Source organism: Sminthopsis crassicaudata, chromosome X (assembly GCF_048593235.1).
Source record: "Sminthopsis crassicaudata isolate SCR6 chromosome X, ASM4859323v1, whole genome shotgun sequence".
Taxonomy (NCBI): domain Eukaryota; kingdom Metazoa; phylum Chordata; class Mammalia; order Dasyuromorphia; family Dasyuridae; genus Sminthopsis; species Sminthopsis crassicaudata.
The window spans coordinates 19,417,038-19,435,764 of NC_133623.1; positions in this window are offsets into that span (position 1 = coordinate 19,417,038).

Consider the following 18,727-nt stretch of genomic DNA (forward strand, 5'->3'; position numbering starts at 1 on the left):
TATGATATATGTATATATATATATATATTTTTTTTTCCCCCTAGAGAAGCAAGGAAGATTCAACATTAAATGAAAAACAGCAAACATCATACAAAAAATTTTTTTAAATATCTCCTAATAAGAGATCACAAAAATGACTTTCACAAAGTATAACATTCATTAATGTCCAAAGTTCCCCCCAACAATTTCCCCTAAAATATAGGCATAAAGGGATCTTTTCTTAATTTGATATAAATTATCAAAACTCAAAAGCTAGAATGTTCAAGAAAGATGAATTCGAATCTTTCCTAGTCAATATAAGAAGGAAGTAAAGATGACCTCTTTCCCTATTACTTGACGCAGTTACAAAAATCCTACCAAGAAAAAGAGACCAGATTATTTTTGTGCATTAATGATATGATGTCATACTTGCACAACTCTAGGAAATCAAAGAAACTGAGATAATTAAAATTAAAAAGGCTACAAAGTAAACCCAGAAAAAATAACAGCATTATTATTTCTATATAGTAGTAACAAAATCCTGAAAGCAGTGATTAAAAGGAAGGTCCCATTCAAAATAAGATGCTAAAGCCTAACAATTCTTCATAAGCACATGAATGTGCGCATTAGTGTGTTTAAACATCCTCTTTAATGAAATGAAAAACACCTAAATTGTTGTAGAAATATTTAGCGCTCATGGTTGACCCATGCCAATATAATAAAAATGGCAATTCTATGGAAGTGATGTTATATACCAAAGTATAGAACTCACATTATAATATAAAGCACAAATTCTAAAAAAAATTATTTAGTCCTTGGTATTAAAAAAAAAACCTAAGTAGAGCAAGACAAGAAAGAAATTGGAAATCAGAGAATTCGATAACCCAATATTCAATAAGCCAGAAAATATAACTTTACCTAAGAAAGAACACCCTATTGGATTAGAAGCATTGAGGAAACTACAAAGTATTCTGGCCGAAATTACATCATGTTACATAATAACTTTGAAAACAGATATATGGCCAGAGAATAAAAGATCAAACCATAAAAAAATTGGAAGAGAAAGATCATATACCTTTCACAACTATGGGTAGGCAATTAATTCTTAATCAAACAAGGGATAGAGGAGAGTATAAGGAAAAAAATAGGTCATTTTGACTCCAAGAAATTGGAAAACTTTTGCAGAAAAATTTAATTCAGCTAGGAAAAAAAGGGAAACAATTAAACCAAAAAACTCCAAGCACCTTATTCAGAAAGAGGCTCCAGAGACTTCAGCAGACTGCACAACTAGAGGTTAAAATTCCCTAATTTACAATAAAGAATGCCAAAGGGGCAATATTGCTTCTGTCTGTCTTTCCAACTCTATCATTGTCTAGTTCTCTCTTTCTGTCTATCTTTGCACCTCTGTGTCTCTCTGTCTCTGTCTCTGTATTTTTATCTCTTTCTTTATTTTTCCATTTCTGTCCCTGTTTTTCTGTCTCTGCATTTTTGTCTATCTAGCTTTCTTCCTGTTTTTCCTTCTCCGTATGTCTTTCCATCTCTCTCTGTATGTCTTTCTCTGTTTTCCCTTCTCTGGCATTGTCCATTTCTCCCTTTTTTTGTCTTTCCATCTCTTTGTCTCTTTCTCTTTCTGTATTTTTGTCTGTCTCTCTCTTTCCATCTGTGTCTTTCTCTGGGTCTCTCTCTTTTTCTATCTCTTTCTCTGTTTTTCCATCTCTTTCTCTCTTTGTTTTTCCTTCCCTGTGTCTTTCTCCGTCTCCTTCTGTTTTTCCTTCCCTGTTTCTCTATCTCTTTTTGTTTGTCTTTCTCCATGTCTCTCTGTTTTTCCATCTCTGTCATTGTCTATTTCTCTATTTTTGTCTCTCTTTCTTTCTGTCTCTTTCTCTGGTTTTCTGTCTCTGTCTTTCCATTTTTCTTTTTGTCTGTCTCTCTTTCAATCTGTGTCTCTGTCTCTTTCTCTGTGACTGTCTCTGTCTTCCACCTCTGTGTCTGTCTCTTTCACTGGTTTTTCCTTCTCTGTATATCTCAATATCTAGCTCTGTTTCTTTCTGTCTTTTTTGTCTCTCCATCTCTCTGTCTCTTTTTCCTTCTCTGTTTTCCCATCTGTCACTCTCTTTTTGTCTGTCTTTCCATCTCTCTGTATCTCTGTCTCTATTTTTCCTTTTCTGTTTCTTTCTGTCTTCCTATCTGTGTCTCTGTCTCATTTTGTCTCTTTCCATCTCTGTGTTTTTCCTTCTGTCCATTTCTGTATCTCTGCCTTTCTGTTTATCTCTGTGTCTTTCTGTTTTTCCTTCTGTGTCTCTGTTTTACTATCACTGTCACCATTTTTCCATCTCTTTGTTTTTCCTTCAGTTTCTTTTTCTCCTTGTGTCTCTCTATGTCTCTGTCTCTCCATCTCCCTGTCTGAGTCTGTCTTTGTCTGTAGTCTCTTTCTGTCTTTTTGTCTCTGTTTTTCCTTCTCTATCTCTCTTCATGTCTTTTTGTCCGTCTTTCTCTGTCTCTCTCTGTTTTTCCTTCTGTCTGTTTCTCTGTCTTTCCATCTCTATCTTTTTCTGTGTCTTCGTCTCTTTCTCTTTGTTTTTCCTTCTCTGTCTCTATTTTTCTCCATTTCTCTCAATGCCTCTCTCATTCGCTTTCTTTTGGAGAGCTGGATGTAGACTGTGCTAATTGTTTCCTTTGTCTTTGAAGAGAATGAATGGACTCTGCGTCTCAAAAAGGCAGCCCACTGAGTTCAACTGCAGCCCAGGCCAACCTGTTTCTTTGAACCAGTTTCTAGCAGAGCCAACTTCCCCATTCAGAGCTTAACCAATAGATGGAGTGGGGAAATTCAGCCCAAGAGTGTGCCCTTTAGGAGTTCATTGTGTACCCCCAATCTCATTGTACCTGCTCATGGGAGGCCGTGCCTTCTCTGTACTCCATAATTCCAAGTCAGGAGTCTAGACAGAAAACCAAGTCCAAACTTGGTTTTTGTTTGCCCCTTCTCTTTAGAAAGGCTCCCCACCCAAATCCAGCCCAGTGGTTATCACCCAGGTTAGTCCCTCTTGGACTCTGGAAAATGGGATTACAAGAAAGGGGGCAAAGCTGGCTTTAATCCCTTAGTGTCAGAACATGCCATAGAACCGGAGCTGCCTTGCAGTGTCCAAGGGGAAGTTGGCTCAGTGATTTGTAACAGCCTTGATGCTGGCAGCCATTGTGTGCCCATCACATGCCCAGCAGGATGGCTGACAACAATGAACACCTGTCATACAGGAAATTAATTTTTTTTTTTGGTGCACAAAACTTTGAATGTGATTTGCTTGGCCCTCCCATCCTCCATCCTGCTGCATTTTTAATCCATCTCCTGATTGAGTTACTAAGCAATGGCTGCAGAAAAGGCCCCAATAGAAAAAGGCCCTGTGATCCTCCAAGGATCCAGAGCTAGACTTTCTTGTTCCAAAGGAAGCACCTGAGGCCCAGAGATCGGGTTCGAAAGAGACAGAGAAGGAAAAACAGAGAAATAGACATAGAAGGACAGAGATGAAAAGACAGAAAGAAAGAGACAAGCACAGAGATGGAGAGATACAGAGACACAGAGAAGTAAAAACACAGAGATGAAAGGAGACAGAAAGAAAGAGACACAGAGATGGAAAGACATAAAGACAGAGAGAAAGGGAAGGAAAAACAGAGACAGAGAAGACAGAGAAAGATAAAAAGAAAAAGAGACAGAGATAGAAACAAAAAGAGAAAAAGACAGAAAAAAAGAGAAAGAGCCAGTGACAGAGATGGAAAAACAGAGACAGAGAGAGATGGAAAGACAGAGAGACAAACAAAAAGACAGAAAGAAAGAGACAGAGAAGTGACTCTTCTCCCATTTAGCCTAACATTTCCATAGTGCTTTTGAGTTTGACTTAATGCTAACCCTTAGAGCCTGTTTTCACAACAGCTCCTAGGGAATTTTTTTTTCCTGAATTGAAAGGCTGTCTGGTTCAGCCCCTGTGTGAGCAATAGCCCTGCCACACTACCCTCCCACCTCTTTTTGACCAAGCCCTTTACTTTCCAAGGCCACCAGTTCCCCTTTAGGACAGCTTCCATTGGTGGGAAGTGACCTAGGAGAAGTGTCCTGAAGGCTGATCCCCAGCATGGAGAGCTAAATCTCTGTAGAGAAGAAAGGGTTATGCTAAGTGGCCTCCAAGGTCCCCTCTGCTGCTAAATAATCTCTGATCTTCCTAAGTTTATGTTCAAGGCCCTTCACCATGTTGGTTGTTTCTCTGGCTACTCGGTCTAATCAACATGCTTCTGAAAGCTCACCTGTTCTCCATAATTTCCAACTTCACTGGCAGCAACTCTACTGCTGCTTGTGCAGCAAGCAGATCTTTTTCCCAGATCTCCCCAGTTGTGATCACTAGAGGGACCTTCCATTGGTCAACAACCTCCACCTCCCAAAGAAGCACAGTCTTTTTTGGGGAAGTTCGAACTGCTAGGAAGACTTTCCTGATGTGTAACCTCAATTGGTCTTTTTGCAATTTCTAGCCATTACATTTGGTTCTGCCCAAGTTTAATCCCTCTGCCACAGCTAGGGCATTAAGGGCAGCTACTATATACCACTATCAGGAAGAGCCGAGTTCAAGTCTGCTTTTGTTTCCTCATCTGTAAAATGGGAGAAATAACAGCACTTACCCTTTCAGGTTATTGCACAGATCAAATGAAATAATATTTATAAAATACTTAGCATGGGTTGCTTGGCACATAGTGAGTATGTATACATGTTAGCTATTGTAGCCCTTCTTATTCCCCATGCGAGCCTTTTAAATCCCGTGGAGTAAATGGCCACTGAGCAGGCACAATGTAAGAGGTGCTGCCCAAGATTTCACCAAATGGGCATCTTTCCTTCAGTTGCGATCAATGTGCCTCAGTAGGAGGCAACGCTCCAGTCACATGTGAAGGTGCTTTATCAGATCCTTCCCAGAGAGTCTGGAGGGGGCCTGAGGCAGCCCCATGTGTCCCAATGCTTAGCCAGAGAGGGCAGAACCAGGAGCGATATATGAGGGCTGATTTAGGTCCCAGATCAGGGGCTTCCTATCCCAGAGAGCATTCCAAAAAAGGAATGGGCTGCTGAGGCAGGATAGGGGTTCTGCTCTCTCTGGTTTCCCTCACTGTAAAGCTTTGAGCAGCGGTTCTTCCTTCCAGCCCTGGAGCTCTAGAGGTGCAGTATGGGAGCCACGTGGGGCTGGCAGCAGTGCTAAAAGCCCCCACTGAGTGAACAATGACTGCTTTCCAGCCTCCTCCAGGGCCATGTCCTCCACCTGAGAGGACTTGAGAGCAGCAAGGCAGGAAAGGAGGAGCAGGGCTCAGATTGGTCAGAGGCCAAACGGACCCTAAGCTGAACTATGAGTGAACATTTTTAAGAGCCAAAGTAAGTCAAGCTTATCAATCTTTCAATCACCACACAATTATAAATCACCTACTGTATGCCAGGCACTGTTCCAGATACGAATACAAAAAAATGAAACAATCCCTGCTCTCAAGGAACTTAAATTCTAAATAAGTACAGCACAACATAACAAAATTAATGCAAATCTGAGTTTCAGTTGAGTTGGGGAGGGCCCAGTATGTTTTGATTTCAAGGTTTCTTTTCCCATAGTGAGGTGAGAAAAGGTTTTATCTGAAGTACAGAGACAGAAGGAAGGAGAGAGGGTATGCACTGAAGCAGTTGGATGGCCAACTTAAAGGGAATAGACCAGCTGCTCCCTAGGAGGGATAGCATTAGACCACCCCATTTCTTGCACCTTCAGAACGAGTAGACCGCAATGCTCCGTGTGTCTTTCAGGCTTTTTGAAACCCTTCGGTCACTTTTCTGGTCGGTGTATGGACTTCTGAATCTCTATGTCACCAAAGTCAAAGCTAGACATGAGTTCACTGAATTCGTGGGGATGACCATGTTTGGAACGTACAATGTCATCTCCCTGGTGGTACTGCTAAACATGCTCATCGCCATGATGAACAACTCCTACCAGCTCATTACCATGAGTTTCGTCCTCATCAAAGGCACCTTCATCTCTGGCTGCCTGACTGCTAAGGATCACCAAAAGGATTTGGGTTCCACTCGGTCTCTTCTTACCTGGGTGATTTTAGCCAAGTCTTTCTCCACCACACTATGTGGTCATAGTAGATTACCTCTCAGTTCTTTTCCAACTCCCAATCTCTGCTAGTCATCCAAATCTATTAACTGGGAAGTGGACTCCTAGACTGAGGAGCAACTGCCTTTGTTTTACATCAGCTAGTTTTGAATGTAGCCATGATTTTACTGTCTTTTCCCCAACAATGATGACAGAATTTGTTGCTGTACCAAACTGTTAGGTGAGCTATATTCAACGGCTATCTCTAGGACATTCAGCAGGCTTCCTTGATCTCCACTCTGTGTTCCTAAGCCACCGTGATGTCCTCCTATGCCAGTGAGAAGGACCCTCTTGTCCTACTTTGTCCTTCCTCTGCTTACCCTCAAGAGTTCACTGGGTCTTGTTGCCTGCTTTCCTTCGTGCCCTTTCCTCCTTCATTTTCACACTGAAAGCACAGCAGGCACTCTGAGAATAGATTGTGGGCATTTAGCCATGGCAGAGCCTCCTTACTCTATCTACTGCACCACCCAGCTGCCTTTCAAACCCTCTACCTCTCTGACTCTGTCTCAGAGCATTACTTCATCCAAGTAATGTCCACTGATTTTTGTTGTATACCTTCTCACTTGAAGCTCTGGATCAGCTATCATGTCTAGTTCCAGCTTTTCTGAGTGTCCTGCAGTTCTTCTCTGCCTCGGATCACTTGAAATTCTTCTCCCTGCTAACAATTTATTTCTTAACATAAAAATAATCCATTTTAAATAATGTACATCAAGTAAGTTATTTATAATAAAACATTTTCAACTTCTAGCAACTGAATACACTCTTAACGAAAATGCATGACTGTGAAAAAAGAGCTAGTTGCTTGGAGAACCTCAGGGTCTGCCAGAGACAGACAAACTGCCACGAGCCTTGCCAATGATGTATCCTGGATTCTTAAGTCCAAAGTCATCAACTTCTCTCACCCTGCCCTCGAATCCTTGTCTATGATTATCTTAACACCAAACATTCAGTAAGCTCTAAACAGTGAGAAGAACCTTTTTTCAAACATGCTAATAGAGTCAGTCTCACAGCAGAGAGTTAATTAGCCTTACTGCTCAGTTGTCTGATTCAAGAGTACCTTTTTCAGAGTTTCAGCCCTCTACAGATGACCACAAGCCATTTTTCTCTCAAGATCACCAACTATGTTGATATTGAGTTACTTAGGATATTCACTAATATACGTCTTTGCATCATTTGCCGAATCATTCCCACACCATCGTGAGAAACAGATCTCATGGCTAAATACTTAGCTGTTTAGATTATGGAATTCTTGTGATAAAGCAGCCACTGGCATAATGTAGAATATGCTATATGCAGAATTTAGAATACAGACAGACTACCTGTGACATCTTATTGTAGTATTTATAGTAGCCTATAAGATAAAGATTTAATATTATGTTCATAGTGATCCTTTGAAATGATTATAGAAATCTGCCATAAAAGAAGAAGGGGACATAAGCAAAATTGAGAAGAAATGTCACATTAAGTAAGTCTGGAGAATCCTTGATGATCGTACCTTTGGCGTCAGACTCAGAATGATATCCGTTAACCAGAGCTCAGGTGGCTTCATCTCTCAAGAATCACATATCCTAGATAACAAATATTGACTATATTTTCACAATGTACCTTGAAATCACGAGTACTCAAGCTGAGTCGATGCTCTTTCATCCCTGAGTTGAGTATTACCCAAATGATTTTGTTTTAAGAGGTTTAACAACAAACAACTAAAGACTTGGGATGGGATGTGCAAATATGATAATCTAAAATCGTATGCAGACAACTTATGTGAAAAATTGTCTACAGTAAAGCACGTTCAGTTATTAATCACACTCAAATGGGCATAAACATGGGCTCCTTTAAACAATGACAACATCTTTAAAGTAACTTCAATAGTTTGTAAACATTTCTACACACATTAAATAACAAACATAAGTAAAATCAGATTTCCTGTTAAGGGGACACAAGATAGCTCCTAAGTTATTTGTCTTCATTAACATCCTACTCCCTAAACCAAAAGAGATTTCTGACTTTAACCTCAACTTAATAGATGTACATCTTTGTAAATCTGATAACAGAAACATACTATGAGAGTTCTAAGTAGGGACATGTTTATAAGAGCATTAAAATGGATCCTCAAGCCCTATATCACTGTAAGTAGTCTAGCATATAGAACCAAGGAGATAGATGTTGTGTATGGAAAAATGAATTAAGAAGGGCAGTTCTTTAATTCTTTTGTGTTATGGATTTAAGTGTTAAGACACTGATGTAAAAGTAATAAAAATAACAGGTGGCACAGTGGATAGAACACCAGCCCTGAAGTCAGTTCAAACCTGGTCTCAGACACTTAACATTTCCTAGCTGGGCAAGTCATTTATGTTACTTAAAATGGAATTTATCAAAAGTTGGTGTAAATTGTCTTTATTTTTGTTTTAAGGGTGAATTAAGAGAGAGACAGTTTAAAGGTCTAACCTCAGGAGAGTTGAGTGATTATCCTTTATAACATCAGAATAAATTGTAAGCTGTTTTCAAAAAAGGGAAATACTTTTAGGAAGGTTTAAGTAAAAAATCTTCTGTGATTTTTAGAAGGACTGCTAAATGGTATTTGTAAGCTAATTAACTGTAATAATTTGATGGATATTAATAACAATTGTGTTCAAACCTAATGTGATTAGCTAAATTTTACTGTCTGAGGAGAAAACTTTTTTTGCACAACTGTGAATTTTCTTTCTGAGTTTCATTCTTAGGTTTCCTGTGAAGGAAAGATCAGTAGTTCATTGGAAGCAACACTTGAGCTCTATGGCTACTGAATCTGTTCATAGCTTTCTCCTGATATAGTAGCATCATAATAAATAATAAATTTTACTTAAAATGAGACCAGAATAAATTCAATTACATCTGGATCTATTTCCCAAATGTTATCATACAGAACCTCACTCTATAATTTCAATTATTCACTATTATATTTTACATGGGGGCTTTTAATTCCTAGTATTTCATATTATGAGATTTGCCATTTTCAGCTAATCTGCTACCAAAGATTTTTTAAATGGTAGTATTAGAATAGATTTTCATTATCATAAATTCTATCATACTTAGGAAAAAAGTTCTTATCAGATTCTTCCTTCCACCAGAAAAATTCCAAGAGGAACAAGAAGGCCTTAGAATTTGTGATGGCCTCCATTTTACTTATTAATAATTTTTATTAATTACTTATATAAACCTTTTTCAGAGTTCATTCTCAAAAGGACAGTCAGAGGAAATAAACCCACAGATATAACCTAAGAAGGTGGACATATATACTTCGGAGGACAGTTAGAACAAGTTCAGCAAGCAAATATTGCAAGGAATTTCTGATGTACCCAGCTTAGGGAAAGCTCTGTCTGTCTCCCACTTGGCTGATTCTGATTCCCAGGACAGTCTGGCGTCCTCTGAAGAGTGGGGGAACTCGAGCGAATCAAGATGGTTAGTAAAAATCATTAATTGCCTCAGCTTTACACTTTTCAAGAAAGCTTGACTGCCTCTTTGACAGAAACATGTTTCCAAATTCCAAGAAAACCCTAGATTCTAAACAGTGAAGAGAAATGATACAACAAGGACAGTGAGAATGTTGTATCGTTTCTCTTCACTGTTTAGAATCTGGAGTTAACAATTGGTAATTTACAGCTCAAGAGAACTGGATTTCTCTTACTATTTTTACCAACATTATTTATAAAAAACAAAACAAAAAAACCCACCTTTTACAATGTTAACATACATTTTTAACGAACTACTAAAATCCTAAAGTCATTGCATTTAAGGCATTGTAATAACCCTGATCAAAGTGTCTTTAAAACCTTCTCTAGTTCTCTAGATTTAATTTAAATGTGATCCAAGTGTTATTAGGTGGCTCATTAATTAACTTCAGTTGAGATGATAGGCTGTTCGGTGTGAGATGTTATCAAGCTTAGAGCTGCAGAAAAATAAGCTTGTCATTTTTTTCCGATTCCTCCCTCTCCCTGCTTTTCTTGTTCCCTTATTTAATAAGCTAATCTTAGCAAACCTCACACAGACAGACACAGAGATGAACCAAAATGAAAAGTAGAGATTAAAATTTTCTTGAGAACTTTCTACTCTGCTTTTTTGTTAATACTTACCTGTCTGCCTCCTATTTCTTTTCAGAAACTTTCTTTTTTCAGCTACACACTCCAATCCTACACTTAGTCCAATTCCTTCAACACTTCTTAGCCTGAAAAAAAAAAAACAACCTAAGAAAGCTTCTTAATTTAATTTGTAGTTTTTACAAGAGGTGGTACTTACAGCTTTCCTGTTTCATCCAGCCTTCTGATCCCACAAATTCCTCAGGCAACTTCCCACCTCTCTGTCAGCACACCCAGAAACTTAATTAAAACTGGGACTTCTTTTCAAAGTCTTCTTTGGAAAAGGCTTTCATTTGTAGACACTCAATCCCCACAAGCCTATTTGAGAGGACCCCATGCTGGTGAGAGTGAACATTAGAGAGCTACAGCATTTAAAACAGGTAAATAGACACAACACATAACGTTACCCAGATAAAATTTGGTTTCTGCTAAATGGGAGAGTCAGGGTAGAGGCTCCTATTTAAGAACCTAGAGGTCAAGGCTCTGTGACAATGAAAAAGGTTGGAGAGATATCAATAAAGGGATTAAAACATGCAGAAGTCAAGACAATCATGGTGGCAGCCTCACAGTAGACAAACTCTTCAAAGAGCAGAACATATCAGCTTTCGACCCTTAATCTTATTATCAGCAATATCCTTCAGGAGACTGATTTTTTAGAATCAGGACTTTAGAAGAAGAGGAGAGCTCTGATTCTCTCCAAATTATTGGTTACTGTAATTACATCTCTCACATTTTACCTAGGATGTTGTAGAAAATTTATTTTTAAACCAAAAAAAAAATTAAATCATGGCTGTCAGTCAAAACTTCTGAAAAGAAATACAAGGTATCCACCACCTTCTGAAAAAATTTAGAAATAACTCGTAATTAGAAAAAACGAAACAAACAACTTTGAAGTTTTAAGATGAAAAAGGAAAATTTTGGAGGGCAAATAGAAAAACAGTTACTCACAAATTCATGGTTGGTGAAGTTAAGTTGGTTCAGTCTTTCTGGAAAACATCTTGGATATCTTCCAATTTACAAAACTGTTTATCCTTTAATCCCAATAATACCACTAATTAACATATGCCCACAGGAAAGTAAAAGATAAGGAGCTGTCCAAGGTAGACAAAAATATTGATAGTAGCACTTTTTGTAATAGCAAGAAAGTAAATGCCCATCAACTGTTGAATATTTGAACAGATTGTGGAGAGAGAGTGTGCATGCATGAAAGATAAGAAATAGAAGATAAAGAGAGAGCATGTGCAAGATGAGAAGTAGATGAAGAGAGAGAGCACAAGAGTGAGAGTGAGAAAGAGACCGAGTAAGAGCAAAAGAGCGAGAGTGTGAGAGTGAAAGAGAGCAAATGAGAGAGGGAGACTGAGAGCAAGAGAGTGAGGGAGCCAGAGGAGAGAGACCCAGAGAGCAAGAGCAAGACCGAGCGCGCGAGAGAGACCAAGAGAAAGAGTGAGACCAAGAGAAAGAGCAAGACCGAGAGAGTGAGAGAGCAAGACTGAGTGCGAGAGAGACCAAAAGAGCGCAAAAGAGTGAGCAAGAGAGTGAGACTGAGCTTGAGAGAGAGAGCGAGACCGAGAGAGAAAGAGCAAGACCAAGTGCGAGAGAGAATGAGAGAAAAAGAGAGAGAGTGAGACCGAGAGCAAGAACGACACCGAGCAAAACCAATAGAGTGAGAAAGAGACCGAGAGAGTGAGAGCGAGAAAGAACACGAGAGAGAGACCAAGAGAGCGAGAATGAGAAAGAACGCGAGAACGAGGAAGAGAGCGAGACCGAGAGAGAGTGAGAACGCAAGAGCAAGAGCGCAAGAGAGTGAGAGAGAGAGAAAGACTGAAAAAGAGCAAGAGTGACACCGAGCAAGACCGAGAGTAAGAAAGAGACTGAGAATGAGACCGAGAAAGCGAGAAAGAGTGTGAGAACGAGAAAGAGAGTGAGAGCGAGAAAGAGAGTGAGAGCGAGAGAGTGTGAGAACGCAAGAGCGAGAGTGCAAGAGAGTGAGCGTGAGAGCGAGACAGAATGAGAGAGCAAGAAAGAGCACAAGAGTGAGACCGAGAGAGTGAGAAAGAGCGTGGAGTGCAAGACAAAGCATAAGAGCGAGAGTGAGACAGAGCATGAGAGCGAGACCAAGAGAGCAAGAGTGTGAGAGCGAGACTGAGAGAGCAAGAGAGTGGAGAATGAGAAAGAGCGTGATAGCGAGACCGACAGAGTGAAAGCGAGAAAGAGTACGAGAGTGAGAAAGAGAGCGTGAGAGCAAGACAGAGTGAGAATATAAGAGCGAGAGTGCAAGAGAGTGAGAGAGTGAGACTGAGTGCGAGAGAGAGTGAGAGAGAAAGAGAGCAAGACTGAAAAAGAGTGAGAGTGACAGCGAGCAAGACCGAGAGAGAGCGAGAGACCAAGAGAGTGAAAAAGAACGCGGGAGCGAGACCAAGAGAGTGAGAAAGAGCACGAGAGCGAGACCGAGAGAGCAAGACTGAGAGCAAGAGAGCATGAGAGCAAGACCGAGAGAGCTATAGTGCGTGAGAGCGAGACAGAGAGCAAGAAAGAGCATGAGAGCGAGACCAAGAGAGCGAGATCAAGAGAGCAAGAGGACAAGACAGAGGGAGCAAGAGAGCGATACCGACAGAATGAGAGCAAGTAAGAGCGCAAGAGCGAGAAAGAGCACGACAGCGAGATTGCGAAAGCAAGAGAGCGAGACAGAGCGAGAGTGTGAGAGCGAGACCAAGAGAGCAAGAACGAGAGAGCGAGAGCACGAGAGCGAGACCGAGAGCAAGAGAGCGATACCGACAGAGCAAGAGGGAGAAAGAGCACAAGAGCGAGAGAGTGAGACCGAGAGAGCGAGAAAGAGTGCGAGAGTGAGACCGAGAGAGTGAGAACACAAGAGCAAGAGCGCAAGAGAGTTAGTGAGAGAGTGAGACTGAGTGCAAGAGAGAATGAGAGAGAAAGAGAACAAGATTGAAAAAGAGTGAGAGTGAGAGTGACACTGAGCAAGACTGAGAGGGTGAGAGAGAGACCAAGAGAGTGAGAAAGAAAGCGGGAGCGAGACCAAGAGAGTAAGAAAGAGCACGAGAACAAGACCGAGAGAGCAAGACTGACAGAGCGAGAGAGCGTGAGGGCAAGACCGAGAGAGCGAGAGCGAGACCGAGAGAGCAAGAAAGAGCATGAGACCGAGAGAGCAAGAGAGCGATACCGACAGAGCGAGAGTGAGAAAGAGCGCAAGAGCGAGAAAGAGCACGAGAGCGAGGTTGCAAAAGCAAGAGAGCGAGACCGAGAGAGTGAGAAAGAGCATGAGAGCGAGAAAGAGCACGAGAGCGAGAAAGAGCACGAGACCGAGAGAGTGAGAAACAAGAGCAAGAGCGCAAGAGAGTGAGCGAGAGAGCGAGACTGAGTGCGAGAGAGAATGAGAAAGAGAACAAGACTAAAAAAGTGAGAGTGAGAGCGAGAGTGACACTGAGCAAGACCAAGAGAGAGACCAAGAGAGTGAGAAAGAACATGAGAGCAAGACAGCGCGAGAGAGTGAGCGAGAGTGTAATAGCGCGAGAGTGAGATCTGAGAGCAAGAGCGTGAGAGCGAGACCGAGAGAACAAGAGAGCGAGACCGAGAGAACGAGAGAGCAAGACCGAGAAAGCAAGAGAGTGAGAGCGAGAGCGAGACCAAGAGAGTGAGAAAAAGTGCGAGACAGAGCATGAGAGCAAGAGCGAGGCCAAGAGAGCAAGACCGAGAGAGCGAGAAAGAGAGCGAGAGCAAGATCAAGAGAGCGAGACCAAGAAAGCGAGAGAGAGACCAAGAGAGTGTGAGAGCGAGAAAGAGCATGAGAGCGAGAGAGCGAGCAAGACAGAGAGCGAGAAAGAGTGCGAGAGCGAGATCAAGAGAGCGATATCGACAGAGCAAGAGTGAGAAAGAGTGCAAGAACGAGATTGCAAGAGCGAGACCAAGAGAGCGAGAGTGCAACTGAGAGAGTGAGAGTGAGACTGACAAAGCGAGACCAAGAGAGCGAGAAAGAGCATGAGAGCGAGATCAAGAGAGCGATACCCACAGAGCAAGAGCGAGAAAGAGCACGAGATCGAGAAAGAGCGCAAGAACAAGATCACAAGAGCGAGACCGAGAGAGCGAGAGTGCGACAGAGAGCGAGAGTGAGACCGAGAGAGCGAGAGTGAGAAAGAGCGCAAGAACGAGATCGCAAGAGTGAGACCGAGAGAGCAAGAGTGCGAGAGCGAGACCAAGAGAGTGAGACCGAGAAAAAGCGCAAGAACGAGATCGCAAGAGCGAGACAGAGAGTGCGAGAGCGAGACCAAGAGAGCGAGAGTGAGAAAGAGCGCAAGAACAAGATCGCAAGAGCGAGACCGAGAATGCGAGAGTGAGAAAGAGCATGAGAGCGAGATTGCAAGAGCGAGACCGAGAGAGCGAGAGTGCGAGAGCGAGACCGAGAGAGTGAGACCGAGAGAGCGAGAGTGAGAAAGAGCGCGAGAACGAGATTGCAAGAGCAAGACCGAGAGTGCGAGAGCGAGAAAGAGCGTGAGAGTGAGATTGCAAGAGCGAGACTGAGAGTGCGAGAGCGAGACCAAGGGAGTGAGAGTGCGAGAGCAAGACCGAGAGAGCGAGACCGAGAGAGCGAGAGTGAGAAAGAGCGCAAGAACGAGATTGCAAGAGCAAGACCGAGAATGCGAGAGTGAGAAAGAGCATGAGAGCGAGATTGCAAGAGCGAGACCGAGAGAGCGAGAGTGCGAGAGCGAGACCGAGAGAGTGAGACCGAGAGAGCGAGAGTGAGAAAGAGCGCGAGAACGAGATTGCAAGAGCAAGACCGAGAGTGCGAGAGCGAGAAAGAGCGTGAGAGTGAGATTGCAAGAGCGAGACTGAGAGTGCGAGAGCGAGACCAAGGGAGTGAGAGTGCGAGAGCAAGACCGAGAGAGCGAGACCGAGAGAGCGAGAGTGAGAAAGAGCGCAAGAACGAGATTGCAAGAGCAAGACCGAGAGTGCGAGAGCGAGAGTGAGCTCAAGAACGAGATCCCAAGAGAAAGATCGAGAGAGCGAGAGTGCTAGAGCAAGACCGAGGGAGCAAAGGAGCGAGAGTGCTAGAGCGAGACCGAGGGAGCAAGGGAGCGAGAGTGCTAGAGCGAGACCGAGGGAGCAAGGGAGCGAGAGTGCTAGAGCGAGACCGCACGCGCGACAGGTAAGAAGTAGAAGATGAAGAGAGAGCGCATGCGAGAGAGAAAAAAAAAGCGCATGAGGCAAAAAGTAGGCTGCCTGCCGCCTGCCTCCGCCGCCACCTGCCTCCGCAGCCTGCCTCCGCCTGCCACCTGCCTCCGCCAGCCGCCTGCCACCTGCCTCCGCCTGCCGCCTCCGCCTGCCTCCGCCAGCCGCCTGCCGCCTGCCGCCTGCCTCCGCCAGCCGCCTGCCGCCTGCCTCTGCCTGCCTCCGCCTGCCGCCTCCGCCTGCCTCTGCCTGCCTCCGCCTCCGCCAGCCGCCTGCCGCCTGCCACCTGCCTCCGCCAGCCGCCTGCCACCTGCCTCCGCCTGCCGCCTCCGCCTGCCGCCGCCTCCGCCTGCCTCCGCCTCCGCCTGCCTCCGCCTCCGCCTGCCTCCGCCTGCCTCCGCCTGCCTCCGCCTGCCAATTTTAAACCCTTTCTTCTCTGGCTCAAGAAGAGCACAGCCCCAGAATATGTATGTATGTATGTATGTATGTGTGTGTGTGTGTGTGTGTGTGTGTGTGTGTATGTGTCCCCAGAAATGCAGTGTGCCGCAAACAGTCCCCAGCCAGAAGGCACGCGGGTCCAAATAATTGAGATGCAAACAGGAATGACAGGCTTCTGTTTTCAGCTTCTTTACACCAAAACACAGATACGCCGACACTATTTGTCTCCCATCAGAAAGGTCACCCCCAAACATACAAGTATCCTCAGACAAATTACCAGTCCTGCAAAGACACACAGAAAACTCACAGATGCTCCTCACCCTGATGCAGACTGTGGAGACTCCCCACTTTCTCTCTCCATGAGCTTGCTCTTGGTGAGTGTACATAAGACCCCCCCCACAGTGGGGACATCTGTGCTGGAGCTTTTGTTCCTTATGAGGCAGTTTTCCTCGAGATTCTGCTCCCTTCCGAGCTGTAGTCTTAGACAGCTGAGAATTGTGGAAGGGGACTTCACAATAAAAATGAAGTGTCCTCCATATGTGATCATCTCCTCCTCTTCCTCCTCCTCCTCCTCTCCAGAGATCCTTGAGAATCCCAACCCCATCATCTAGGTTGATACTTATGCCTCCTTACTATGTCATCAACCTAGCATATATACTTTCATCCAAATCCCTGCTCAAAATGGTTTTTCACTAAAAGCATCCTACAGTATCCTATGCTCTATGTCCTTCATACATGATCTATTTTCTCTTGCCTAAATCTGGCAGCGGGCACAGCTTTGTGGCTTCTCGGTGCCCAGACTGTTAGGGAACCCTGGATAAGTCCAGGATAAGTCGCTGTCCTTTCAGGTTGGCACTACAGGATTTCCGTGGAACTTTGAACCACATCTTTAACTCTTTGGGGCAACATTACTCAGCGATTGTGGTATAGAACTAGTGGGATCGGGCGCAAAGCCCATAGCTAGCCAGGGTTTGTGTTGGTACTTCTTCCCTCCTCCTCTCCTGTGTCTGAGTGGCGAGCTCTTCCCATTCAACTGTTTCTGTCTTGTGTATATGGATATTTCATGATGGAGCAGTTCATGGCAAGTACCAGCCATGTGTCATCAAATATACAATCACTGGAATTTTTCAATATAGACCTGCCACACTGATGCTGAACCATCAGCACATACTATTTTCAGAAGAGATCCTAGATCTAGAACCAAAGGGAACTTCTAGAGTTTCTGCAGGGCTCCATGTATAGCCAAAGCCAGACATCCAAAGTCTATTTCCTTCTGGTTATACATCGAGGAACTCTTCAAGAAGTAGAGTCTTTTCAAAATAGTGTGTATTGATCCCCATTCAGTGTCCATAATTCCCTCTCTGGATGGCAGATGGCATTTTTATTTTGCTTTCCCCCCACCCCGGGGCAATTGAGGTTAAGGAAGCTAGGCAGTGTTAAGTGTCTGAGGGCGGATTTGAACTCGGGTCCTCCTGACTTTAGGGCTGGTGCTCGATCCACTGTGCCACCTAGCTGCCCCACAGATGGCATTTTCTATGCTGTTTATTGGGATTGCCTTGGATTGTTGAACTGCTGAGGAAAAACTAAGTCCATCATAGTTGATCATTATATGATCTTGTTGCTGGCTACATACACCTCTTTTCTAAGAGAACCAGAATGATCCATCTTAGTATTGGTTAATGGTTCAGCATCAATGTGGTAGGAGGTCTTTAGTGAAAAACCATTTTGAGCAGGGATTTGGATGAAAGTATGTATGCTAGGTTGATGACATAGTAAGGAGGCATAAGTATCAACCTAGATGATGGGGTTGGGATTCTCAAGGATCTCTGGAGAGGAGGAGGAGGAGGAAGAGGAGGAGATGATCACATATGGAGGACACTTCATTTTTATTGTGAAGTCCCCTTCCACAATTCTCAGCTGTCTAAGACTACAGCTCGGAAGGGAGCAGAATCTCGAGGAAAACTGCCTCATAAGGAACAAAAGCTCCAGCACAGATGTCCCCACTGGGGGGGGTCTTATGTACACTCACCAAGAGCAAGCTCATGGAGAGAGAAAGTGGGGAGTCTCCACAGTCTGCTGCAGAGGGCAGCGAAGTGCATCAGGGTGAGGAGCATCTGTGAGTTTTCTGTGTGTCTTTGCAGGACTGGTAATTTGTCTGAGGATACTTGTGTGTTTGTGACCCATGTCACATTAAGTGTACAATTATTAGACATGGTCCTCCCTTCAGAATGCAAGAACTCACTGGGTCTGTCTGAATCAAATCTATTATTATAATATTATTATTATTCTTTATTATTATATACCATTGTCATAATTGAACCATTTATTAACCTCCTACTCTCTGCACCCCCAGTTTTGAAAGACCTATCAGAGATAGTTGACAGGGTCATTGTGAGGGTCAAGTGAGATAATGGGTGATGGTAAGTTCTTTGCAAACCGCTATCAATCTTAGCTACTCTGATGGTCCCTAACCCTGATTCCTAAAATCTTTGAGACTTTCTGAAGGAGGTGGAACTGGTTATGAATTTGAAATAAGAATGAAACTGACAGAAAATGGCTTTGATTTCTTCTTTCCCCATTCCATTCCCTTGCTATCTTATGGAGACAATGGTTCTTAGCCCGGGAGACAATTACAGTATGGATATTAGGCTGGGACAAATGCCCAGTAGAATACCAACACATGATGGGGACTGTCTACTTTTTGGAAATACACAAATACAATCTCCAACTAATGAGCTACTTGTCTCTTGACAAACCTAGCCATTACATATGCCCTATTAAATATGCCACTTTCTTGAAATATTGAAACACCCAAGAAACTAATTAAAATGGGTTTAGTCACAGAACTCTGTAAGATGA